The 27,012-nt window shown below is 46.6% G+C and overlaps 1 long non-coding RNA gene across 1 annotated transcript; it reads right to left on the bottom strand.

Annotated features, from left to right (window-relative positions):
* Positions 1-2,294: 2,294 nt before the first annotated feature.
* LOC109302398 lies at positions 2,295-26,372 on the bottom strand. Its single transcript, XR_002098741.1, has 4 exons — positions 26,360-26,372; positions 19,403-19,407; positions 18,493-18,498; positions 2,295-2,389 (listed from the first exon to the last, which is right to left on the bottom strand). It is a non-coding gene; the product is annotated as an uncharacterized LOC109302398 (long non-coding RNA).
* Between the last annotated feature and the right edge of the window lie 640 nt (positions 26,373-27,012).

Here is a 27,012-nt window from a genome sequence, read left to right as displayed (position 1 = left end):
ACACATGAGTTTAGCTAGGACTAAAAACAGTCTACAGGGCTGTGCAATGGAAGAGACACATATTACCAGGAAGAGTTAACAGATGGATAGGTTGCAGAAGATAACTTGATTAAAGAAACATCGAGACTGTTAAAGAGGAGAGAAGATCGTCGACACCTGTTGAGTGAAGAGAGATTAGCAGGAATCAGATACATTATAATGAACCATGAATTCAAGTGACTTCCTCAGCACTGCCTAAGTAGAAACACCGCTGCCTCTCTGGGGAACTTGGTTTTAAAGTTTAGGTGGAGCAACTATTAAAGGGGTGGGCAAGGGGATGCAACTGCACTCCCCCCCCCGATCCACCTCTGCATGACTAGGTGGGGCATTTAGGGAAAAGGAAGTTGGATCTTAGGGCCTGGCTTTAAGAAGTAAGTTTTTCTCTATGGATGGTTGAGGTAAAGCAAAAACCCGCAGGTTTGTTTTTCTTAGCACTGTGTGGTTGAGGAAACAAAGAAGAAACCGTAAAGAGCATGGAGATTATGGAGCTGCTTCATCCGGTATCTCCTGGCAGGGAGGATGCCTGCTGTTAAGAGCTCAGTTGAAGAGACAGACAAGGTTGTTTGGGTGAATCTGATATTTTTTATTAGACCAACCTAAATAGTTGGAAAACAATTATTAAGCAAGCTTTCGGGTTCAAAAACCCTTCATCAGGCTAAGGAAGTTTCTGCAGTTGGTGTGTGCTTTTCCTGGATGGAGTGAAAAGTAAAGAAGCCAGATGCCGGGCTGGTCTGCATACAAGACAGGGAGTCAGTTAAAATGTAGATTGAGGAGTCAATGGGTGAGAGACAGGCTGGGGTAAGTGGAGGGGAGAGAGGGGGGATGAATAGTGGAGAGATACCTGGGAAGTCAGGCAGGTTATGATATGTAATAAATGTCTATATTCAGTCCATGATTTTTAGTATCCAGGAGGCTGACGAAGTGGAGTTCATAGCCTCGTCTCTGAGAAGTGTTGTGCAAGTTCCCTTTGAGGATCAGGACTGAGAGATTGGAGAGAGAGTGGTTTTCTTGTGAGAAATGTGCCCCCACCAGTAATTGGGTATTCGTGTCTTTGATAGATGTCCGATGCGCATTCATTCTGGTGCGGAGTTGTTGTTTGGTCTCTCCTACGTATTTTCCACCAGGGCATTTGGTGCATTGGATGAGATACATGACATTTCTGGAGGTGCAGGTGTAAGATCCAGGAATGCTGATGGCTCTGTTGTGGGGTGTAGTAATTGTGGGGGTGGTGGAGATGTGTTAGCAGGTTTTGCATTTCTTGTCCTGGCATGGTCTGGATCCTTTTGGTGTGTTCTGGGCTTGAGGAAGTTTGCTTCTGGTGATGAGGTTAGCGAGGTTCGGTGCTCATTTGAAGGCTAGGATGGGTGGCTCTGGGAAGGTCTCTTTAAGAATGGGGTCTCTTTCTAGCATGGGTTGCAATTGTTTGAGGATTTTCCATATGGGTTCGAGGAAGGAGTGATATGTCATAACCATTGGTGTGGAATTTGTGGGGGGTTTTCTTCTGTACTGCAGCAGTTCTTCATGTGGTATCCGGGTGGCTCTTTCAAACGTGCAACCTATCTCTCTGGAGGAGTGTCCTGGTTGGGTGAAAGCTTTTTGAAGATTGGTGAGGTGGCAATCCTGGGTGTTCTCTTTAGTGCAAATCCGGTGGTATCTGAGGGCTTGGCTGTATATCACAGCTTTTTTGGTGTGTTTAGACTGATTGCTGGTTCTGTGCATGTCTATTGGTCTGTGGGTTTCTTGTATAATGTGGTCTGTATTTTACCATTCTGGATACTGATCATCGTGTCTAAAAAGGAGATGTTGGTGCTGGAGTATTCTAGAGAAAGTTGGCTGGAGGGATGGTGATTGTTGAATTTCTGATGGAACTCAATCAGAGATTGCAGGTTTTCAGTCCAAATGATGAAGATGTCATCGATATATCTTAAGTATAACAAGGGTTTGATGGTGCAGTTCTGGAGGAAGTCTTCTTCCAGGTGGCTCATAAAAAGGTTGGCATACTGTGGGGCCATTTTGGTGCCCATAGCTGTTCCCATTGTCTGGAGGAACTGTTGGTTATTAAAAGTGAAATTGTTGTGTGTGAGGATGAATTGTACAAGGTCAGTAATATCTTTGGGTCTGTATTCTGAGTTGTAATCTTGTTCCTGTAGATATGTAAGGCAGGCTTGGATGCCGTCCTGGTATGGGATGTTGGTATATAGGCTGGTAACCTCCATGGTGGCTAGGAGGGTGTTGCTGAGAAGGTGGTCTATGTGTTTAAGTTTCCATAGAAAGTCTGTAGTGTCTTGTACAAAACTTGGTCTGTGGGTGACAAGCGGTGTTAGGATTGATTCAACAAACCTGATATTTCCTCAGTTAGGGTCCCATGGTTGGATATGATAGGTCTGCCAGGGTTCCTTTGTTTGTGGATTTTAGGGAGCATGTAAAAAGTCCCCAGGTTAGGTAATGGGGGGATCAAGGTCTGTAGTTTTTCTTGTAGTCTTGATGGAAATGATTTGATGGTATTGTTGAGTTTCTTGGTGAAAAGGGGAGTAGGATTTTCTTGCAGTTCTTTGTAGTAAAGAACTTTTGAGGTAAACAGAGGTATCTGAGACGCTGTTTGCTGGGCTCAAAACCAACAAGTGATTGGTCCTACATTGTGCATTGTGTTCCAAGCTGCCATCTATTGGCAGGGTGTACATTAATTATCTAGTGACCTACACCAGGACATAGCTCCCCTTCGGAGAGCATTCTTTTAAACACCAGAGCCCAGGAGCAGTGCCTCAAGGTGTAAAAAATGACAACCATCACACTGCATCATGAAAGGGGAGCAGGAGGGAGGACTGCAGCCAACCTTCCAGCCTGAGGCCCAAATTCTACCTGATTCTGATGTACCTGTGTAACCGAGGGCAGAATGTGGCCCCTGAGGGATCAGCTTACATATTGAGGGATGCCTTCACCTTGGAAGAGCCTGAAGACTTTGTGCAAATGGCCTGAGCCAAGACTCAATGAAGTCCACAGGACTTGTTTTATTTAAAGGCAAGGTGAGATGCTTGAAGGCATAAGCCATGAAATCATCCACAAAATATTTCATCGCTGCAGCCACTCCCCGTTCAACCTGGCAGCTCAGAGAATAATTTTATCTTTTTGTCATCAGACCAATTTTCTTTCAATCTATGCTGTACCTTCATTCTTAGGAACACTTAAGAGCGGGAGGGGTTTGAACTCGCAAGTCTACACTGTTTCCCAATGCGCTTTTCTTTTATGTGTATATAGAAGGCCAGTTCCAGACCCAAACTTTAAAAACAAAGAAAGTTGGCCGTCTTTGAGTTTTAGGGACATGGAACTGAGAACACATTTCTGACTCCTAAAAAAGCATCTATGACTTCTTTGTATCACTGGATATAAGTATCATATGTACAGTAAAATCCCAGTTATCCAGCATTTGAGTAACCAGAACACTCTATTAACTGGAATTTCCGGCTGGGTAGCCAGCCAGACACAGGCAGGGAGTGGGGGGAAGCTCACACGTGATGACCGCTGCCACCACCCACCACCTGGCGCTGTAGACGCTCCATGTGCAGCTGCTGCCACCCCCACCCCCACTCTATGTGCAGCCAAAAACCACTGGTCTCAGATACCCAGCACCCCCATTCCCCACTTGTGCAGGATAACAGGGATTTTACTATATAAATATAAGTATTGTATCACTGGATATTATATATATTCAGTAATATAAAGAAGTTATAGATACTTTTTTAGGAGTCAGAAATTTGGTTTAATCCATGTTCCCATAACTCAAAGGTGGACACCTTTCTTTGGTCCTTAATGGTATCCTACTTTCAGAGGGGGGCTTTCAGCATAAGTAGGCATACATGTGCAAACTTAAATTCAGCCAGCTCAGGCAATGATACCAGTGAAGACGCAGAGGTATCAGCTTCTGTGTAAGTTACCTGGCCCAGTATGTTTCCATGTTTGGGAGTGGGCATGTAGAGCTCTCAGGAAAGCCTGTGTTGCCATGTCTTCACCATTACCACTATGCACATCAGGCCAGTCTAGTTAGGGTGCAGCTACATGAGCATCAGTCGTCCGTCTCAAATGCAGGATAGATGGAGTCTAAGAGGAGAACTCCTCACTGGCATATAGGATTTGAAGTGGTGATTAGGGGGAATCCCTTCCGTGAGTGAGTGAAGGGGACTGGAGTCAGTGGCCCAAAGGGCCCTTGCAGTCCTATTTCCTATATCCTCTTCTGAAATATTTTGCAGCCAAGGATATCTTCTGTTCAAAGCTGGGATGGGGTTCTATCAAAGCCAGGATATCCCATGGAAACCTGCTAGCAGGCTGAGGGCTTGATCCTAATCCCACTGAGTTCAATAAGTGTTTCCTTTCTGGCTCCAGTGTGAGGACAAGATGAGTTCCTTCCCTAGCATGGTCATGCAGTTTTGATCACTTCCTGCAAGGTGCTGAGCTCCTTTAAGTCCTCCAAAAGTCCCACCCCCACAGCGGATAGTTTCATACAGAGGAAAGTGCCCAGCTGGGACGATGGATGCAAAACACCATACTGTGCATCTTCTCAATTTTGGATTCCTTGGATATGGACCTCAGGGTCAGAGAGACAGGGGTCCAGAAGGATCAGTGTGCAGACCAGCAGGGTAAGATGCAGTGTGACCCAGAGGTGATGGCTACCTGTGGGACTGGGTTGTTCCAAGAGCTCATGAGTAGAAGTCAGGAGTCTAAACCTTCATTGCTTTCATACAGTGAGCAGACCAGTATCTAATGAGTGAAGCCATAGTCACCCAACATATTTAAATAGTCAACCATTAAATAGTTTCTAACATGACTTTTGGGCACAGACAGAAGTGACAATTTTCTCCCCATCTGGCCACAGAAAGCAGTTTATACATAGCAGTGATCAAACACAAGTGCATGGATGATTGCATAAGGGGTCAGATGAAGACGTTTCATAACAGAGCATCTTCTGTCACTTCTGTCTGCGCTGCCTGCCAGCCTCAAGCAGTTTTCAGAATGGGAGGGGGGAAAGGATCAAGGCAGTTGAGGCTGGGGGGGTCTCAGCCCCTGCTCCAATTCACCCACCTCATGGTCCAGCGCTGGCTGGGGAACCCCTAGAATGAGCCCCTCTCCTCCCTTTCCCCCCTCCCATTTTGAAACAGGGGCAAGCTGGGACAGACATGGGGCTGTTGCTAGGAGAAAACAGCTGCCGGCTGCAGCCAGCAGCTGATATTTCCCTTCCCGACTGAAACCAACACTGAACTTCTGTTTGTCCAGGGGATTGTTGTAACTCCCAGCACTTCCTGCAAAGCGTTCCCAGCTACAGCAGGAACTTGCACTTCTGTCTTGGTGGGAGGTCCTGCCTTCAGCCAACCCAACTGGTCTCTCTTCTCTTTCTCCACTTCCCTGTTGCAAAACTGATTTTCTTGTTGATTTCCACTGAATCCCCCATGAATCAAAATGTCTTTGGGAGCCTGAGAATATGCATCCCATGGAGATTCCTGGAGTAGCCTGAAAATGATGGGAAGCTGAGTGAAAAAGAGGCAGTTGCCCATCATGGTGTTTGTGTCCAGGCCAGAAGTGATGACACCATTCTGTCAAGGCTGAAATGGTTTTCTATGGAAACACCAGAAGGTTGTACTTTTCCTCCCAAAATTTCCCTGCCGCTTAAAGGATCCCACTGCATGTTTTCGTGGTCTGGCCACTACTCTGTTTGTGTAAATAAAAGCTCCCTCTCTTTAAAATAGTTTCCTTTTTGGTTAAGCATCTTGCAGATACCAGCGTGCAGGCATCTCAAGCAAACCTCCCCTCAGAGAGCCTCTGGTTTCCCAGTGGTCAGCGAAATAGAAGTGGTGTAAATGGAGCTGATTTTACTGGCTCCACTTCGTATAGCATCAGGAGAGCAGCTGGAAATAATGCAGGCGAGGGGGCGAGCTCATGCTGACTTTCCAGTGGAGCTGTGCCATTAAAGCCCTCCAGTCTCTGATGACTATATCATGGCTGAGCCCCTACAGCACTGCAAACATGTAATGCAATTGGGATAAAGCTATAGCCCGTGTGTGCTGTGATGAAATTCAGGACATTAAGCCAGTAGTGGATTAAGGTTAAATAGGTCCCAGATCCATCAAAATATTGCCCCCAGAAAGAAAGCTCTATGGCACGTTGAGACTTTTTCCCTCCCCTGGGATTTCTAAAATAATCTGCAGTGTTGAATTTAGCACAAGGAGTAAGTAGATGAAATTCTATGGCCTGTGTTACAGAGGAGGTGCTACTAGATCAAGGTGGGCAATTATTTGGGCAGGAGGGCCACTTAAGGAGTTTTGGTGAGCTGCTGAGGGCTATCGGGGTGCTGACCCAACATGGCATGGCAGAGGGTGGGGTGCTGATTTGGCCTGGTGCAGCAGGTGGGGGGGGGGGACAATTGATCCTATCTGTCCCTGGGCCCATCCACCCTGCACCCACCTCTGGGGGCACAGGGTGGAGTGGGCAGGCAGGGTCTTCATGGAGACTGGCCCAGGACCCCCAGGGGAAGGACATGCTCAGCCGGGCAGATGGGATGGGGTCACAGGTGGGCAGGGAGCAGTATCTGGGAGCACCATGTACGGGCAGGACCAGGATTGCAGGGTGGTGACAGCGTGGGGCCCAGGGCAGAGCCATGATTTTCTCCTTGCACATCCCTGCAACAAGTGCCACTTCTCTGGGCAGGGATCTGCGGGGAAAGGATTGCAGCTCTGCCCCCGGCCCTGGTCCCGTGCTGTCACCGCCCTGCAATCCCGGCCCCCATCCCATCTCATCTGCTCAGCTGAGTGTGCCCTGCCTGTAGGGGTCCTGGCTGATCTCCTTGGAGAGCCCACCTGCTGGCCTGCTCTGTCTAGCACCCCCAGCAGTGGCTATGGGGTGGACAGGCTGGGGTGCCGGGGCAGCGGGGCCAGGTCTAGCAGTGGTGGTGACTCTGGCAGTGGCCTCTTGAAGGAGCCACCGCCGCCAGGGCTGCTAGGAAGCTGAGTCTGGCCCCTGCACCGCCCTCACCCTGCTGTGTATGCAGGCATGGAGGACCAGGCGCACGTGCCACGGCCCAGGATGCCCCCTGCACCTGGTCTGGGTGGGGCCAAGGGACCCGCTGTGGGCCAGATGCAATCCCTTGGTGGTCTGGATCCAGCTTATGGGCTGTATTCCCCCACACCCCCGGTGCTAAATGATCAGAGAGGTCTCTTCTCACTGTGACTAGAAATGCCAATGGGTTTCCTCATGTATGCATAAAGGCAGTAGCATACCCACTCTGTGAATTAGCACCAGAGATCATGTTGTTGGCCAGAATTAGCCAGAACATGTTGGCAGTGAGTGAGGTGAAAAGCATTTGGCTCTAAGGAATAGACTTTTTACCTTTTTTTATTTAAACCAATTCCTAACTTGTGGCATTTATTCCACGGGCAAAAAATCTCTCTCATTGTTGACCCCTATGGCTTTTTGAGCCCCAACCCCTTTTTTTGAGCCATACCAGGGCTTAGATTCCATTACTTACTGTTTCGCATCAAAAGCATATAAGGTTGATTGGGTAAAAGAGATATCTTCTATCATACCACCTAAATAGCTGGAAAAATTGTTCTTTGCAAGCTTTTGGGCACAGACAGGGAGAGCCTGCTGGTGTTTTGTGTACTCTCCTGAGTGGAACAGAAGCCAAAATGCAACATGCAAGTCTGTGAAAATGCAAATGCATGGAAGTGAGGATCAGAGGAAGAACGGTGCCCAAAAGCTTGCAAAGAACAATTTTTTCCAACTATTTACATGGTCTAATAAAAGATATTAGAATTTGGTCTAATAAAAGATATTACTTAACCCCAGTGCTCTTTCCTGCCTGGAGCAGGGGGTCAGAACTGATGATCCACCAGGTCCCTTCTGACCCTAGAAATCTATGAAATCTATGAAATATCACATTTACCCAAAGAACCTGCCTATGTCCTTAGACCAACACAGCTACAACCAACAACTCTGAAGCACCAAAAGCATGGCACTCTTATAAGTGCTCATTCAGCAGGGCGTTGGGACACCACACAGCTGCATAGCCTGGCCATTAAAGGGATTCCACTTGTCGCACTCTAGTTTACCTCCAGACATCCACAAATACTGTGAAAATCCAGAGCTGGATACTCTGCAGCTGGTGTCTGTCTCTGCTGCTGGCCAAACCAACAGGCTAATGCTAACCAGCCCAGCATTTGGGAGAAGTGTTGAACTTTGTGGATGAAGCTTATGCCCACACCACATGTTGTGGTCAAGTTGAGTGGTATAGGCATTTTGGCTGAATGCATATCATTAATAAGTTACTTAGTGTTTTTGATTTTAATATAATCACACTTGATTTCTCCTTTCTGGATGCTATATGGAATTTCAGGATTTTCCTCTTTCTGCAGCCCAGCAAACTTTTCTGCGTTGCGAAAAACCTGAAGCTTTTTTGGCAAGGGAGGGAGGACTAGAATTTATATTCACTTACAGAGCATGAACTTCCGACTTGCAACGCTAAGCTTGACAACGAGAAATTTGTAACAAGCAGCAGCCGGGATGGAATAGCTCAGGGGCTTGATAACTGGCTGCAATGCGGATCCAGCCCAGTGATCAAAAATTGATAACTGGTGGCTGTTGTGAAATGACTTGAGTGCATTTCCCTGGGAACATGTTACTAACTGCAAAACTAAGACCTTCTTGATGGTCTCTGCAATGGGGCCTTGGACTGAATGGGCCAAACTATGATGCCCTGCAGCTAATGCTGCTTGCTCATGCTGTACTTGTCCCCCATAGACGTCACTAAAAAATGTGCTGTTTTCTCAAATGGGTGGTTTCAAGATCCCCATTAAAGTTTAAACAATGTCAGTGTTTATTCCTATCTGTAGATCTAGCCTATTGCACTGAACCCCCTCTTCTTTCTAGGTTTCCCCCTTGTGCTGTCTTGTTTTTTGGGGCATGTGGTTTTGTTCTTGAGTGTTTATTATGGTTGCTTGTGGGCTTTCTTCTGAAAGAGAACTGGGTCTGTTGCTTGTGAACACAGTCCCAAAATACAAAAAAGAAAAGAAAAAAAGAGGCATGCTAAAAAGATCTTATTACCCTGGAATCGTGTATTTTCTTTCAACAGCATGCGGTCTCCACTTTGGCTTTAGGAAAGATACAAGTGCAAACAATTTTCAGCTGTGTTTTAAACTCAGAATTCATTAGGGATGGTGATCGTGACCCAGCTCCATGGGGATTTCTTGTTTAATGACATACAAAAGCTAACGATCGTAAAAGGGAAGTTTATAATATTCATTTGTTAATGAATACATTCTTGCTCTTAAATAGCACCTTCCTCCAGGGGTATTAGAAGTTCTTAGTAAATGTTAGTTAAACTTCTTTCATGGGTGCCAAAGATTATCACTCCCATTTTACAAAGCATAAACTGAGGTGGAGCAGTGAAAGCTTCTACTGAAGTCATGAAAGAGACTCCAGCGATGTGAAATGAGACCCTCAAAGAGCACCCAAGATAATGCCGGGAGGAGAACCTCTTCTCCGGCAATCCCTCGCTGTCATGGATGATCATCTTCCATGACTGTCTTCTCTGTCTGCCTGAAGATGCCTGATTGAGGCCGATCCAGGATTGACCGGCTCTGTTGCAGCTTGGGCACATGTTTCCGTGCAGGGCGGGCAACTCTGGATTCCTGATTCAGTCCGGGCCATGCTGTTTCTGCCGCTCCCGCTTTTCCATCTCCTTTCGTCGTCACTGGGTGCTGGTACACATGACGGAGGTTCAGTTCTCTCTGAATCCAAACGGTGGTTTTTAATTGTGCGTTTAACAACCTACCATTTTGATTTAGGGACTCGTGTGATATCACAGTGCATCACAGCCCCCCTTCAGCTCCCCCCACCCCCTCCAGACACCCCGCCGGCAGGCTCCACCAGAAAAAAAAAAAGTGGTGAGGGGCACAATCCTTTTTTTCTCCCCAGAGTCTACCTGCCTCTCCCGTGGCAGCAGGGGTGAGCTGCTGGCAGGAAGAGCAGTCCCTGAGCTGTGGGGCAGCACCCCTCGGGTGGCACCCACCTGCTAGCAGCCCACCTACATGGTCCTGCCGCCACTGCAGAGGGAAGCACTGGGCCCTGTACAGCTCAGACAGGCAGGCTCTGGGAGGAAAAAAAAAAAGATCAGGCTCCTTGCCACTTTTTTCTTTTTTCCCTGGAGCCTGCCTGCACGAGCTGCCACTGGGTTGCACAGTCCCTGAGCTGTGTGGGGCCCGGTGCTTCCCTCCATTGTGGCGGCGGTCCCCAGGACTGGTTGGGTAGGGTGCTAGTGGGGAGGAGGCAAGGCCCAATGTCCCATGTACCATCCCCACTGCCTTTCCGCCACCTGGGACCGTCCAGAAATGGGTTGCCTTGCCCCTGGGGCAGTGCGGCAAGGTGGCAGGAGGGCGGCTGGATGTGCTGGCGGCGGGAGAAGGCGGTGGGGATGGTGCATGGGGTGCTGGAAGCCCTCCAAGCCCGAGCTTCCCCAAGCACGTCTGGGCTTCCAGCGCCCCATGCACTGTTGCACTTTGTTACATAGCAAACTAAAATACCTAGGATGGCTTTTACCTTGCTACGTAGCAAGCAAAATATGCTGCTGAACGTGTATATCATCACAAAATGAAAGTGCAGTATGCCACCCAATGTATAACCTGTGATGCCACTAAAGCGGTGCAAAAGGGCAATTAAGCAGCTTTAAAGGCTGATTTTGTCACATGTACCAGCACCTACAGGGTTTCAAAGTCCTGAGATCCTTGCAGCAGACTCTGGGCATGTCTATGTTGCCAGTGGACCATGAGTAAGAGCTTCCCAGTGAAGCTCACCATGAACATACTAACCCCAAAAGGTCCATCACGTAGCTGCCTTGATTGCGTGCGAGACGCACGCCAATAAGCACACCCAAAACAGGGGGTTTATGTGTGCCCACCCAGTGTATCCATTTCAGAGCCTACCATCTGAAGTTTGGACGGAGCAATATGTTTGTGGGTTTCCTCCTAGCCCCTACGTGACATCCGTCCTCACAGCAAGAACCAGCACCGCGTATTTTGTCACTGAGCGTCCACCTCTGCTCCTGGGTGATTAAGGACATGAATAGTAGGGAGTGTTCACAGGTAGCACTGAGGGCCATTGATTTCTTTTGGAGAAGACAGCTCAGATGTCTGCTGGTCTGCATCTTGTATTCGAGTAATGCCCCAAGCCCTTCACTTTTTGTGAGCACTAAATTTCGTCCCCAAAAATAAAAATAAAACGAATGGCCCCCACTTCTATGAAGTTTGGAAAGAACTCCATCTATACCCACATGCGCCGAGAATGCTCTGTTTTCCATCTAGCTCTTCATCCAGTCATAACTGACTAAACTATTTTATATGACTTTGGATCGTGGCCCAGAAAATGTGTGGTTTCTTAAAATATATATGTATATATTACTTTAATACCAGCCAATACCTTCTGAAATGTAGGTGGCCAGAAAAGCATTGGCTGGCTTTTTCCCATTACATATTTTAAAAATGAGTTGATGTTCGTGTATAAATTCAACATAAGCTTCATGGAGTTTTAGGAGCAATATTGAAAGGGAACATCAACGACCCCCTCAGCTACTAATGTACTTTTGAGATAATAAAGAAGCAAGCCAAGAGGAATGGATTTCCAGGAATTTTGTCTGTTACGCAAAAACGGAGCAGGTCTTTTTTTTTTTGTTAAATAATCTTGATTTTATTTTTTTTTTTTAAAGAAAGAAGCACGACGAGGTTGAAAGGAAATTTGAAAACGGATGGATAAGTCCTAATTTATTTTAATATTTCCTGTGTAAGGTCTTAAAGTTAAAGATTGATTTTTCCAAGAAGCATTACAGCCATCATGACCTGAAGCTATGATCAGAGGGCGCATACCAAATGCTGTGCAGTGGAAAAATCGCCACCCTTACTACCCATTTTGCTGGCCCTTGCACACGGGAGACACACAGTTCCCATGAATAGGGGCAGACTCTGGGATCCTTACGCAGTAAACTCTCCCGGTGACTTTACTAGCATTATGCACGGATGAATGTGGCCTAGAGTGAGGCTCTATTAGGAAATGCGATTTTTTAAAAACAACAAAACATTAAATCCTGTTGACACTTAAAGGGGATTTCAGGCCAGACAAAGCGTTATTTAAATGATAGTTCGGTCATGACATGGCTAATACAGGATGTTGGATTTTTGGAGGGGTGAGATCTTTTTTGGCAGGGGGGATTTTATGTGAAAGCAAAACACTTTTAAAAGTGTTGATTGCAACAAAATTCCAAATAATCCCCCCCAAAGTGTAGCGCTTTGGTAATATTGAAACATCATATTTTAGCATCTTGGGGAGGGAATTGTTTGCTTTTGCATTCCCAAATGGCTTTCTGAAGCAATCATCATTACTTTTTATTAAGGGAAAACTTAGCCATCGTAACGTGGGTAGCCAAAGCAGGAAGACATGGCCGCATAGGCTTCAGCATCCACTTCCCTTTTGCTGGGACGAGTTAGTCTCTCAGGTGTCACCCTGCCCTGTCTTTTGCCTGATTTCAACCTCACTTGTACAGCTAACTAACTCTCTCTTCCTTTCTGCTGTGTAGACATCCCCTGACCTACCCTGCATAACCACAGACCACATGCCAAGTTCGACCACATCTAAAAGACTCCCTTCATTTAGTACTGACTCCGGATTGAGCACCACTGAGACACCAGCACGGCACCATGAGTTTTCCTGTAAGATCCTCCATCCACAGCCCCGTTGGCTTTAAATGTGGCACCATGTGACATCACTGATCCATAATAAAGGCCAGTAACAACCTTAGGCCCATCGAGAAGTGCGAACCTCATCAGAAGGGAAGGAGGGGTCGGGGGAATAAATGAAAACCCATTATCATTTCCAATGAGTTGAGAAAACATTTGCAGTGTACAATGGGAACTTGACTCCCTCTGAGCAACTCCAAAGCATTTAAAAAGGGATTCCAGCCTCCCACCTCCACTCCACCTCACGTACCTTGACACATATAACAATAGAAACTCTGTTCCTACGTGTTCCCCTACAGATGACCCCTGGAAAACATCTCCTGTTTCCTCTAGGCAGCTACCATCATCCATCCCCTAAGCAATACATGAATCTGTCCAGATCCATAATCATATCGCCTTAATTGAGCTGCAAGGTAAGATTTACATGTCTTCCACGGAGATTTCATCGCTTGCCAATAAATGGAGACTTATTTCAAATTAGATTCAAGGAACATAAGAGGCTGATCCCTGGCAATGTTTAATATCAAGACGGGCTGCGCTGTAGGTGATAATTTAATATAGGTTAACTGAACTCCTGTAATTACATTTTCCATGTGTGCTTTGTTGTGGTTACCACGTAATTGCAACGTGATTATATGAATATTTGTGCCCTGCAGATAGACACTGGTAACACCTGGAATTATCATAGGTTTTTTTTTCCTCCCCTGTAATATTTCGTGCTAATACCTGGGAATTATTTCAAGATAAAAGTGCCTCTGCGGCAAAAAACCTGTGCTGTGCTCCTTGGCTGAAGCATTCACTTGTTCCCTGGAGCATGGAAGCTTATTCTTTTTTAAATCTAAATCAAGCGCATTTTAAATCTTTCTCCTCTCGTGACACAATCAGCGCTGCCCTTTCTCTGGTACAGTATCTCCGGACTTGTCTGCGGGTAGACATCGCCCTGGCTGAATGAAAGCTGTGATGTCGCATCGGTTTAGATGTACCAGTGTGACTTTTTACATGTGGATGCTCTTCTATCGGTTTGACTTGTCCCTGGCAAAGAACACAATGCAATAAAGCAGCGTCACATCCAGCTAAGCCTAGCGTGGACCAGACCTCTGCAGACTTATCTACACCGTGACAGGTGTGTGTTCTTGCACGGAGCTAGGGTTGCCAACTCTCCAGGATTGCCCTGGAGTCTCCAGGAATTAGATATGATCTCCAGGAGACCCAGGAGATAAACGATAGGACTCGCTCCAAACCCAGAACTACCCCAGTGAGGCTGCTCCATGCTCATCCCCAATGGCCTCTCCTAGTCACTCCAGAAACCAAGGGCTCAAGAGTGGGCAAAGACCCATCCGTATCAGAAACTTCTGGGTTTGCAAGGAGTGTGATGGGTGCTCACAGGCCAGAAGCCAGACATGAGCAGCAATTATTATGAACGAGACCTTCTCCGTGTGGGGAACTCAGCAGTAGTTGATGCCCGCTGGACTCCATGTGGGGTGATTAGCGTAAAGACCACCCATCTCATTGTCCGCAGGTGGGAGGTGGCGAAAACTGACCTCAGGCCCCCAAATGCAATAAAGCCCTAGATATGGTTGGCTTTCACAGAAACACCCCTAGCTGCCCCTCTATTCTGACTGAAGCAACCTGGCTTCACCCATAGCTGGACCTCTTAAAACAGATAGCATCTGCAGGCTGGTGCTCTCTGGAGCCGACAAGGCCGCTCACACAAATTTCTAGTCCTGAGCTACATCCTTGCAGCTGCTGAATCATGACTTTTTCCCATTTTTGTATTTTGCTCGAGCTAGGGTTGCCAAATCTGTTTGAATCTATTCCAGGAGGCCTCCAGACCACCAACATGCCAGTGACCCACAAGGCGAACGTGCCCACGTGCTTTCAAATATCAGTTACGGATTACGGAGCATAAACTTGACGTCAGGAAGGCAAATGCGCATTACTATTACATTTTAAAAATCCATTGGGCTATTATATAGATTGGATTCAATCTTGAATATTTGTTTTAATGAATGCCCTATCATTTATCTCTGGGGCGACTCTTGGCAGTCCCGGGAGTTTTATATCTAATTCCTGGAGACTCCAGGGCAATCCTGGAGGGTTGGCAACCCTAGCTCAAGCACTCATGAGCTATACAACCCTACCTGAGTTTTCAAAACACGGCTGTTTTGTGCGACCCATTAAAAAACACCGGTGAGTCTCAGCTCTGGAGAATAACCGTGACCCAAGCCAAATTCCCTTGGGGATGGCATTGGGAATACATTGTGTGCTGCTGCTATCATGGGGGCCATCGAAAAGGAGTCGCCGTTTGGGTCAAATGTGCATTTGCTATCAGTCCCCTTTCACTGCTCCAAATCTACATAGGTAGGGCAGGCGGGTGGGTCTGTGAGGATGTGTAGAGGCAATGATCCTTTCAGGCCAGCGCTGAAGATAACTGACTTGCTTTTCCCCTTTGAGAATACCTGTTTCCAACAGGCCTGGGAGTGGTTTTGGATGGGCAGCCTGCTCCCACATGTGGGAGATGGCTCTCTATGTAAGCCCAGCTCCCCGTGCAGAAGGGAAGGGCAAAGAGCAGCTGTGAAACAGTACTATTAACTTGCCTGTCTTGTAATGCAGGGTTGTATCCACGGAGGTATTCAAGCCTACTGTATTTTGGAAGAATTGCCTTATGTTCTGTACATTGTCTCAAAGGCTGCTGGTGCATTAGTCACAGATGTGGTTTTCTTCTCAGTGTCCCTTTATTGTGTCTCTGACAAAATGTATTTGAATTTGAAAAGGTCCTTTTGGGTTAGAGTGAGAATGCTCAAACTGTCATCCCAGAACAGGAGGGAATGAATAGAGCAAAAGCAAGACTTGGCCAGTGGCTTTATTCAGCTCTGACATTGCGTCAGTAGATCCAATCAAAGTATTACTTAAGGTATTAACAATAAACATAGTATTATTATGACCTGAGCTTAATCACATTATGCTCACTGCACTGGTTTGGGGACCCGAGTTTTCAATAAGTAACTTATATTTTGCATGTATTTACATGCATAAGCAGCATTAGTGCAAGGAAAGGGTACAGATGAAAAAATGCGTGTATGCAGCATGAGAGGCAAGGCTGAGAATTTTACTCTGATCCAAAGCCCATGAAGGTCAGTTGGAAGAACTGTATTTATTTCAATGGGGTCTGGATCAAGCTTTTTATGCATGCAAGCCATCATCAGAGAACTGGGATATGATTCCAGAACGGTCTTGTTAAAAGTTGTTGGTGTGGTACTTTGAAGATGACTGGGTTTTTTTCAAAATTGCAGCACACGCACGCGCACACACATATATGCATACGTGTGTTTATGTATGTACATATACTTATATACACAATACATACATACACACATATACATGTATGTATGTATATATGTGTGTATATATATGTATATATGTGTGTGTGTATGCATATGTGTATACATATGTATATGGGTATATGTACATATACATATACACACACATACATAAGTCTCTCTATATATACACATATACACATATATACACATACATACATACATATACATAAACATATACATATATGCACAGCTTGAGATCTGGCAGTGGCCAAAGGAAATGCTACAAGGACAGACTGAAGACATACTTCAAGAAAACAGCTGCTGACATCAAGAGCCGAGAGGAGCTGGCTACTAACTGACTTCAATGGCATGGCAAGCTAAATCACATGGCAGCCCATTTCAAGGTAAAGGGTCTTGTCCTTGAAGCAGAGAAGAGTGGAGGAAGGAGAGGAATCCTAACCTACAGTCTACTCTCCCTTGCAGAAAGACCTGCAACTACTGTTGCTGGATCTGTGGCTCAAGGATTGGACTCTTAAGTCATCTCAAGACCCATCAGCGAGCTGTGGTAGAGATCACCCTTGAATTGAGGGATTGCCAGCAGTGTGCGTGTGTGTAGTTTTATAGTAGTAAGACTGTTAGCAGCAACGTTGTCTTTGTTTTGGATTTGCACGGCTAACCCATGAATCATGACTATATACTATTACTGCAACTACTACTACTACTAATAATAATGTAGTAGCAATAGTTTTGGGGATATGTCAAGAAAAACAGAATTCCAAAGCTGAAGGGACCAGCTGGCATTTTAGATTGCAAGTAGAAGAAAATGTGTTCGCTGCAGCTCTCAGTAAAAAAAAATAAAAATCACAAGACTAAAATTTACTGTTTGGTAATATGTTGGCTTATTGGTCAAAAAGCAAGTCTAATGCAAAAAATGTTCCTTCCCATATCTGCTTTCTCACTGACATTTCAAGCTAATGATTTTTATTTTATTTTTTTTGGAGCAGAGGAGTAAGTCTCTGATGAAGAAGAAAGGCAAAACTTATGGCTCAGTAGACTCGGGTTTTGTGTCTGCGTCTCTCACTTTGGATATGAACAATGTCTCATTAGAGACAGTTCTGATTGACCCAAATAAAAACACGAGACAAAGGGAAAGCAGCACAGTCCTTCACACACACTTTGCCTTTCTGGCAATTATCTTGAAAGTGATGCTGCTACCATGGGTGGACCTAGGATTTTGAAAATGGGGGTCTATATAGATCCTATGAAACTAGGATCTATATGCTAGAGGCCTAGGGATGTATTATTCAATTTAAGATTAAAGCAAAAGCAAGCATATTGTTTCTGAAATGTGCATTAATTTGCTCTATCATATACAATGTATAAAAAACCCCACAACAAACTAGGCAAAAAATAAAAGCGGTTGTTTTATTAGTCTTGTAGTCATTAGAATTAAAGGTTCATCTCTCTCAGATTCATAAAACAAAATCTAGCCTGAAAGTGTATGCAATGGATTCATTGAACCACATATGAGTTTACAGTCACCCGAGGTAACATTTCTACACCAGAGTTAAAATTTTTAGCTAGAATCTGCAGGGCTGTGAAATAAGAGCAACATTACCAGGAGCAGCTACTAGGTCTGAAGGATCCCAGGAAAAAGGCTTCGTTGTCTGTGATTACCCTTTGTGAGCTACAGTCTTATCTTCACTGAGTGCATCTACACGGGATGCTACAATGCCGTGGTGATGAGCTACGGTGACACTAACTGTGACACCACCGACACTACACAGTAGCAACAAACTCCTGTGCAGTAGCTCATCGCTACTACGCAAGGGGGTCAGAAATGACCCGTACACTGCCAGGACTGTGCAGTACCGGCGAGTACTATGCAGTCATTTAGTACTTGCTGAAGTGTTTAGTAAGTGTTTACTTTCACTTTAGCAAGTGCTGCTCAGTGGGGTGCATGTGTAGACGTGCCCACTGTATCCGGTGTTCTCCATTTCATATGCATTTCTGAATGTGAAGCCGCTATGGTAGATGTGGTTGTACTGTTATTGTGGGTATGGGACACCATGCTCATGAAATATCAGCAATTGGTAAAATGAATCCTATCTTCATGAAATATCTGTTGGTAAAATGAATCCTAATTTTTTGCCAATCCGTAACTGTTGCAGATGTGCAGTTGATTCTGCAGAATGAAATGGCATTGGGTAGGCAAACCTGCCCACCATTTAAATGGAGGCAACATCATCTAGAAAGCTGGCCTGGAAGCTAGGACCTGCCTGTTTCTTTTGCACACTGTGACCTAAACTCTGTCCCTGCCCCCCACCTCTAAACTTCCTTTGCAAAGTGCTGTGAGACCTACTGACTATACGCTGAGTTGATGTAAGCAGTGACATGCGAGTATTTATTTCTTCTGTGCTTTGTGGCCCCCATCCAAATATTCATCTGCCTCTGGCTGAGCTTGTGGCATGACCCTGTTTGTTCTGAATCCACGTGTCTGCTGTTGGAGGCTTGGTGCCCTTCTCTGCCACCTGGGACTTGGATGGCTGAAGCCTGCAGCTGGCAGTTAATCCCTTGTGGCCTTGGCTGGTAGCATGAACACACCCGTTGACAGGCAGACCTATGCACTACACACATACATGTGGACACCCATCTGTACAGACAAGCAAGCATGAATATTCACATGCACAAGAACATCCATGTAGACACACATTCAGACATGCACAAAAGCATGCATGTCCCTCTGGTGTCCTACTGCACCTGAATCCTGGGCTGTGCCAGAATGTCTTTAATGGCACCAGCTTGTGTTATAGCCTAGACCTTCTGCACACAGGGGCTCTCCCCCCTACCACACGGAGTGAAGGGCTCAGCCCCCTCAGCATCCCACACCTACACTGAAGGCTTCTCACCAGATCCCTGTAGGGACAGTGGATGGAGAATAAGTAAACTGGGAAGGGCGCTTGTACACGTTGTGTTTTGGTTACATACATGTTACAAAATGGGGCTAAAAAACGCCGTTTCACTATGTTAGTTGCATGAGCAAATGCATGTTGACTTTTTGTCATGAGCCCAGGGAAGCAGCCTCTTCTGCATGCAGCTTCTGCATGCCTTCAGCTCCCTGAAGCCGGGGGGAGTCCCTGGGGGAACGGTGCTGTTAGAGCCCTGATTCCTGGGACAAGGGTCTAAGGAAGGGAGAATGGAAGGAGTGCAGCTCCCTATGCTTGACTGGAGCAGTGAGAGGTCACGCCATCAATTTAGGGTTAGGTTTTTCCGAACGTGCCCTCTTTTTGGGTCCTCCAATCTCCATCCGGGGTTTTTAAAAAAAAGATGAATAAATGTCTGGTATTGAAGTTTTTCCCTGCACTTCCTGGCTTGCCCTAGCAAGCAGCTGCTGAGGCTGGGAAAAACAGGGTGAGAGCGATTGGAGGCAGGGGGTACCACATGAATCTCTGCATGCACAAGCACGTGGCCGGCATGCAGCCAGGCTGGGTGGTGAGACCAGCCCCGGCAGCTGGATGCAGGTAAGTCTATGGGGAGTGGGGGTTGGAGGTCCAGGGCTTGGAGACGGTCCAGGAGGTTGTGGGAGGTGTGTGTGTGCATGTGTGTGTGTGTGGCAGGGGTGTGTAGAGCAGATGGGTGTGAGAGAGAGGGCAGGTGCCGGCACTGGAGGAAGTTGCCAGGTGTGTGAACAGCCCCCCTGCCATTACTGCTGGGGTGGGGGGGGCAACCCTTTGCACCCCTTGCTGGGAAGAGGTGGGGACATGAGGAGGTCCACACACACAGGTCCAACCATCACTCATGCCGGCTGCCACAGGAATGGGAGCCATCCAGGCCCATGCTCCAAATCACGCGGGTGTAAATCCAGAGTCACCCCACTGTAGTCAATTGCCCCGGTGTAAATGAGAGCGAGGGGCTGGACCCATGGTGAGCAAGCTGCTTCGCATTAGGGAGTTTTCCCAAGGGCAGCTTGATTGATTTGGCTGCAGTCGGTTTTTCTGGAGCAAGCTGGGCAAGGGTATTTTCACCAAGCTAATTTAAGTGGTTTTCTGAAGCAAACAAACACCCTCTTTGAAACGCTGCGGCTTTGCCGTCTCATTTGAAGCAATGTCATCTTGTTAACAGCTTGCTGGAGCAAGAAAACACGATCCCATATGGACTCTGCTTTACTGGGGCATATCAAAAAGAGCACACGTACAAAAAGATACCTCATCGCTAACCTCCAGCTGTTTCATTTATTGCACGTAAGGCTTTCTCTTAAGGAAGAACCTCACACCAAGCCGACTTTGGCTCCTTTTCTGCTGGCGTCTTTCACGGGCAAGACCCATGAGGAAACGCAGAGGAGCGTGGTTAGAGGCAGCTTCTCCTTTCTCGTTGTGCACACAGAAGACTTTGTTTTTCACGCATCCATGCTGACTCCATGCTTCATGCTTTATCTCCAGTACAGAATAAGCTTGTCTAATACCCTTCGGCATGCAGCTGTGGCTTGCTGGCAGTCAACTTAATGATGGTGTCCAGGGCCTTGATCCTACTGAAGCCCATGTATAAACTTTACTCACACGAGTAATCCCATGCGCATGCTGCAGTATGAGCCTAGGGCCCAAAGCGACCCAGTTGATATATGTCAAGAGTGTATGAATGCATAAATTATGGTGACACTGAAGCCACATACGAAATCCAAGGCCTTATTGCAAATCCCTGGTAATTACAACATGATCTCATAAATTATGGCATAGTCTAGTGGGAAATCACAACTGGCCTTTCCTGTTTGCAGACTGGCTAAACCACATATATGGGAACAAATCCTTAGCCACAAAGGACTTCACAGTTGTCACTCTTCTGTACATCACACCACTTGGAGCTCACTCATGATCAGGGGGATGGATTTAGCTGGTCCTGCTCCTAAAATTCAGACCTTTAGCACTGGAGCCAAACAAAAGTCCCTGTCAACGGATTGCAGTTTATGGCTTATATCATGAGGATGAGCAGTCCTAAGGTTGTCTCCTAAGGGGTATTAGCAGGGGTGGATCCAAACGGGGGTTGTGCTTCATCCAAACTTTTAAAACAATGGCCTGGCAGTGACAGTGGCATTTCTATTCAGACAGTTTTGATGGAGTCTGTCACAGGGCACGAAGGTGCCCTGCTCCTAGAAGAGCAGGAACTGCCTGGGGAGAGCCCAAAGAGCCAGGCAGGAGCCCAGGCGCAGGTTGTCATGGCAAGCGACTACGGTGGAAATTAGTCAGCACTTGTACCTTGCCAGCTGGCAGGAAGGGGCACGGCCTTGGGCCCATATAAACCCCAGGCTGAAACTAAGGGAGGCAGTTCTCTGCCGGTGGCTAAGGGGGAAGGGGCCCTCTGAGAATGAGAGGGGAAAGAGACCTGACTAACCCCTGCTCCGGGTAATGGAAAAGGGGCAGAGTGCACCTTCGGTAGCCTGTGTTAAGTTATAGCCCAGAGGCTTATGTTTTCTTTGTAGTTTTATAAGACTGGTGGTTTGGGTGAGGCTATTTGGGGAAGGAAGAGGCCTCATTGGGGCCCACTACAGAGTGGAGACCCCAGTGTCAGAGAGGGCGCGGCATTTTGGGGTGCACGGACCCCGGCACCAGTGAGGGCGCAGAGACAGGGCTGTGGAGAGCCCAGTGAGGACAAGGGGCCGAATTATAACGAGGTCGAGGCAAGACAACGCCAGTACCATCTGCAAGGCTTGGGGCATGGTAAAGGTGTGGTTGGAGCCACGTATATAGCCCATAAGGCTAGGGTGCCCCTGAAACACCCATTGTGAAACGTGACCCACAAAGGGTCCAGGAACCCACGGGATTCAGTAAGTCCATCAGACCGTGTCCAGGAGGACTTAAAGTTAGCCTCCCTATTTTCATATTTCTCATCAAAGATGTGGCAGGCCAGAACTGAGGGTGCCCATTGGGCTATACTGGCACGGTCAAGGGGCCTTAGGAGAACACGGCCATCCTTAAGGACAGAGTCCGTGACTCCCCTGTTCTTTATAATTAAGGCTCTACTCAATTTGCAATTTTGTGGATTTTGCAAAAAGTGCATAATATGGGATCATCTGCAAAATCAACTTAAATAAAAACTTAATAAAAATAAAATATTGGCTCCCCACTGGGAGCCGGAGGTCCTCGCTGCTGCTGCGACCCAGCCACATAGCCCGCCCAGGGGAAAGGATGGTGCTGGCTGGTGCTGGTGGCACTAAAGGCAGCAGTTATCTTGCCCGGGGCCACTCTGCCTGGCTCCAGCTACGCACAAGATGACGGCTGCCCCCTTGTACCTCCTCCCCCCACCGGGACATAGGCACCTACCTTTGTTTTTTATTAAGGTAAGCATAAATTAGTATTTCTAAACTTTTTGTACAACTCGACATATAAATTACTTTGTTGTATATCGTGTATGAGCCTATCCAGGAAATATCCGTGGAATTTGGTATTAATTCTAGCCTGTGAAAATTGTTTAGCTTCTCCACAATTTAAGTAGAGCCTTATTTTTAATCTTCCTAATTCGTGATAACCTCTCTTCACTACACAGGTGTCAATGACCCTCTTTCTTTTTTAATGGTCTTGATGCTCCACTCCTCAAACTATCCTTTCTTCCGCAATGTTGCTGCCTGTTAGCCATGCCTGCTAATGTCTCTACTATTTCACAGCCCTGCAGACTATTTTTAACTCTAGCTAAAAACTTTCACTCAAGTGCGGTCATATTAACTGAAGTGTAGAAATGGCAGAGTGTGAAGTGCTGGAGTCCAGACACTCAAGAAAACCACATTTTATTTTCTTTTTTTTATGAAACTGCACAAGAGATATACATCAAACTACGCTGGCTACAGGACTAATGAAACTTTATCTTTTGGCTATTTTTGCCTAGTTTGTGGTGTTTTTTTTAAACTTAATATATACCCTAGAAAAGTAGCTCACATTCCAATACGTTCATATTTGTTTTTGCTTTGATCTTAAACTGAATAATATAGTGCTAGACCTCCCTATATTATTAATAAACCTTCTAGTTTCTGTCTAACTGGAGAAAAGATATGTTGTGCAATACATGATGATGCACCCCACCATCTGCACCCCTCTTTTCAAAGTCCTAGATCTGCTCACGGGCAGTGGTGCACATGGAGATTAGCCATGTCATTGCCTGATGAGGGTCCAGTAAGGGGAGTCGAGGGATTCTGGGCCTCTGAAAAGCCAGACCAAGGATAGATGTTCCTTAATATGAATGTGGATGCCTGACTCCACTTGAAAATGTTGGCTTTCTCCCAGGGTGGAGCCCAGAGAGAGCAAAGTGCTACAAAGCAAATTCCTTTTCCTGGATCCTAGTGAATTCACTGCTGAGCTCCAGCACAGCTCTAATTCACTCTGCTGCAAGGGCATAACTGATGTCAGAGGGAGCTTCATGGGACGTATGCGGTGAGTGGGATTACTCCTGCTGGGCAGTAGGAGATAACAGCTCTGTTATAAATATTGGACCCAATGGGCCGTATTCCTGTCTGCTCTGCTCAAGCCCATGGAGCGAGGCCAGGGATGACTCTACTCAACGTGCATCAGGCTCCAGTGGGGAAAGTTTCGTTTGCAAACAGATCGGCGAGTCCTCTGTTTTCCATTAGTTTCTGGATGATACAGCAGACACATGAGAAGAGAAACAAGAAAGGCTTTTTAAACATCTTTGGTCGGGATCGTGCTCTTATGTTGACATATTTAGCCAAGCTCTTAAAACAATTAAGAAATCCCCTTTTGAAATTGTCTGTGGGCTCTCCCTCGTGTCTGCCAGGCAATGTCTTGTCTTTCTCTTGTTTATTGTCATGTCCTTTTGTTTTGTCTGTTGTTGGTGGGATAGATGTCGGCAATCTGTTACGCTTAGGTTACACTCAGTCTTAGACATGCCAGCACCACTCCTAGAGGTATGAAATACACTGTTTATTATAAGACTTATGGGGGGGGGAGAGCAGTATTATGACTCGGACACAGGGCAGAATGTCTAACGTAAGCAATGCGTCCTGACTTGCATGTCTTCGGCATGATCTGAAACTTTTCAATAAAGAAACAAATAAGAATGGCAACAAGCATCTCCTAACTAGATGGGGGTATTTATGTCTGTGCAGGCATTCATCTGCTCTTTTGTTTGGGCAGACATTTCAACGGGCCCATTTAAAAGAGTGGGTGTGCGGCCTCCTCTTGAACGTCCCTGTATTAAAGAACGTAACCCATGTCCTTTCCTTCTCCTATGACGAGTCCTGCTCCCAGAAAAATCCACAGCTATGAACTGTGTCAGACACTGTGAGAAAGCTGAGGTCCGGATCCGAATTTCCCAGTTATCCCCACAACCTCCTCAATGCTGAGTCTGTGGCAGAGACCTGGATGAAGCCAGCAGGTTCCTTTGCGTTTGTAACTAGAACAGCGGGCAGGGTTTGCAAAGAAATGTGAAAAGCTTTGCCACCAGGAGGCAAGAAAAGAAGAGAGAAACCCCTCTATGTTCAAATAAAGCTTTTAATAGAATTTGCTTGTGTTGAAAATTGGGCATGCTTCCAGTCCAGCCAAACAGCCTTGTTTTTTGAGCAATAAGCTCAACATTTTTGAATCTCAGAATTTAGAAATGGCGGTAGATGCAAGAAAAATGGCATTGTGCAAAACCTTCCCAAGCGAACATTTTCAGATGAAAACCTACCTAAAAACTGCTGCTCATGCTATTCACCAAGACAGATCATGGGATACCGCTTTATCCTAGCAGAGCTCTAGACACTGTGCCATACGAGCCATACACTGAGGTATCGACTGCAAGGAACAATTCTTCACTACCAGGAAGCTGGACTAGGGCCTCAATCCTGACACGATTTACACATATTCTTTACTGCTTACAGACTATAGAGTGACCATACTATCAGGTAGGCAGTTTCCTAACATTATTAAGGCCCTGATCCCGGAAAGACTTACCTGTGTGCTTCAGTTTATATACTACCTATCTATCAAGTCTTGCTACTAAGCTGCTTCATTGGCTCCAAATGGCTCCCATTAAAGGAATACTGATCTTTCATTAAATTAAGTGTGTGCTTGAATTAGACATGAAAATCCATATATCTAGGCATCTAACCGGATGGTCAAAGTGAAAACCCTGGAGTCAAACTTAAGATTCATTTCCACATGTGCGAAGCAGCCACTCTGTAAACAGAAAAGACCAGTGGCTACTAACAGCTGAAGCTCTTACTCTATCAGAGATGCAAGGAAGCCTTGGATTTGATCTACAGATTCAATGTCACAATCATTTACATGTTAAAAGACCCTGTGCAGGTTTCAAATGGGTTTCTTTGGACCCCAGGCTTACATTTACCCTATATATAGGATTGCTAGAAATCACAGGCTGCATCTACATGAGATGCTGACTGCCCAGTTGTTACTGCGCAGTCATTTAGTACTTGTATACATGAGTACTAAATGACTGCACAGCAACCGGCAGTACTGCACAGTCGCATCCTCAAATGGCTTTTTGGTAACATTGACTGCACTGTAGCTCGTTACTACTGTGCAGTAGCATCGCATCATGGTTCATGCCACACAATGCCATGGGTGACTGGTGCCTCCTGAGTCTGGGGGGGCACCCACAGCAGCCGGCGGCAGCATCAGGGATGGGGCTGGTGAGCACCCGCAGAAGCTGGTGGTGAGGTTGGTGGTGGGGACGGGGCTGGCAAGCACCCGCAGAAGCCACTAGAGGCATCAGCAGCAGGAACGGCCCTGTCAGGGGGGGCACATGCCCCCCCATACCCTCCCTACCAGTCGCCTATGCGCAATGCTATTATGCAGTAGTGAGAAGCTACTGTGCAGCAGTAATAAGCTACTGGGCAGTCAGCATCTCATGTAGCAGCCATAGAGAAGTAGGGCTGGAAGGGACCCCCAGACCCTTTAGCCAGGAACCTCCAGCTTTAAGTCCCAAAAGGAGAAATGGCACAGCTCAGTCACCATCCCCGGCCTGGGCTGCAGCCAATACCCAATGTCTCTGAGGAAGGCTTAACCTCTGCCACCCACACCTGACACACGAGGCAGAAAAGAGGGGGTAGAATTCCCTCCCAACCCCACAGAGCAACCAGCAAAGCCCAGAAGCATGGGAAATACCCATCCTAGAACAAGCAGGCAAGTTTCTGCCCAGCCTTCAGTAGGTTCCCAGTTACGGTCATCACAGCTAAGCGCATTGATTTCTACAAGCTGAAGCTTAAAAACAGGTTTTATTCGTTAAAACATTACAAGAAAGGCTCTATTCACAGTTTGCCTTTGGCCTAGCAGGCAGCTGCATTGTATTCAATCCACCATTGACAAGACATCAGTGCCAACAAGATGCAATCAGATCTCCCAGCTTTCTAACTGCTTAGTCCGGCAGCTTGATAATACAGAGAGTCAAAATAGGCAATTGTTTTTTAATGTGTAAGAAAAAACCCCTCCTCGGCAATGGTGCCTGCTAAGCATGGGGCTAACCGAAATGTTTATGTCTTGCATATAAACTGCCCGGGCAGCAGTGAATGTCAGTATAAACAATGGGAGAATCTGAACGGCTTCTTGTTTTATTTGGGCATCATGGACCAGAGTTTTAAGGCACCTCCTAAGCCGTGCTTGGAAAAGGGCTGGGCACCCCTGAGTACCGGCGGATCTGGGGGGAGAGAGGGGAGTGCAGTCACAGCCCCCCTTCGATTCCTGCTCTACCCAAAGCAACTTCTTGCTAGCAGCAGCAGCATTTCTGGTCAGGCTGAGTTACTGGCATTACTGCGCAGTCGTGTCACTGCACAGCTTCTTGTAGCTCGTTACTGCTGAGCAGTACCATCGCATCACAGTTCGTGCTACATAACACTACCGTGCAGTAGTAGCAAGGGAAAAACCTACTGGAGCTGGGCCCCCGCT

Source organism: Gavialis gangeticus, unplaced genomic scaffold (genome assembly GCF_001723915.1).
Source record: "Gavialis gangeticus isolate Ggan-Ray unplaced genomic scaffold, GavGan_comp1, whole genome shotgun sequence".
NCBI lineage: Eukaryota > Metazoa > Chordata > Crocodylia > Gavialidae > Gavialis > Gavialis gangeticus.
The sequence above is the reverse complement of the archived record's forward strand: the minus strand, read 5'-3'. Positions and strand labels throughout refer to the sequence as shown.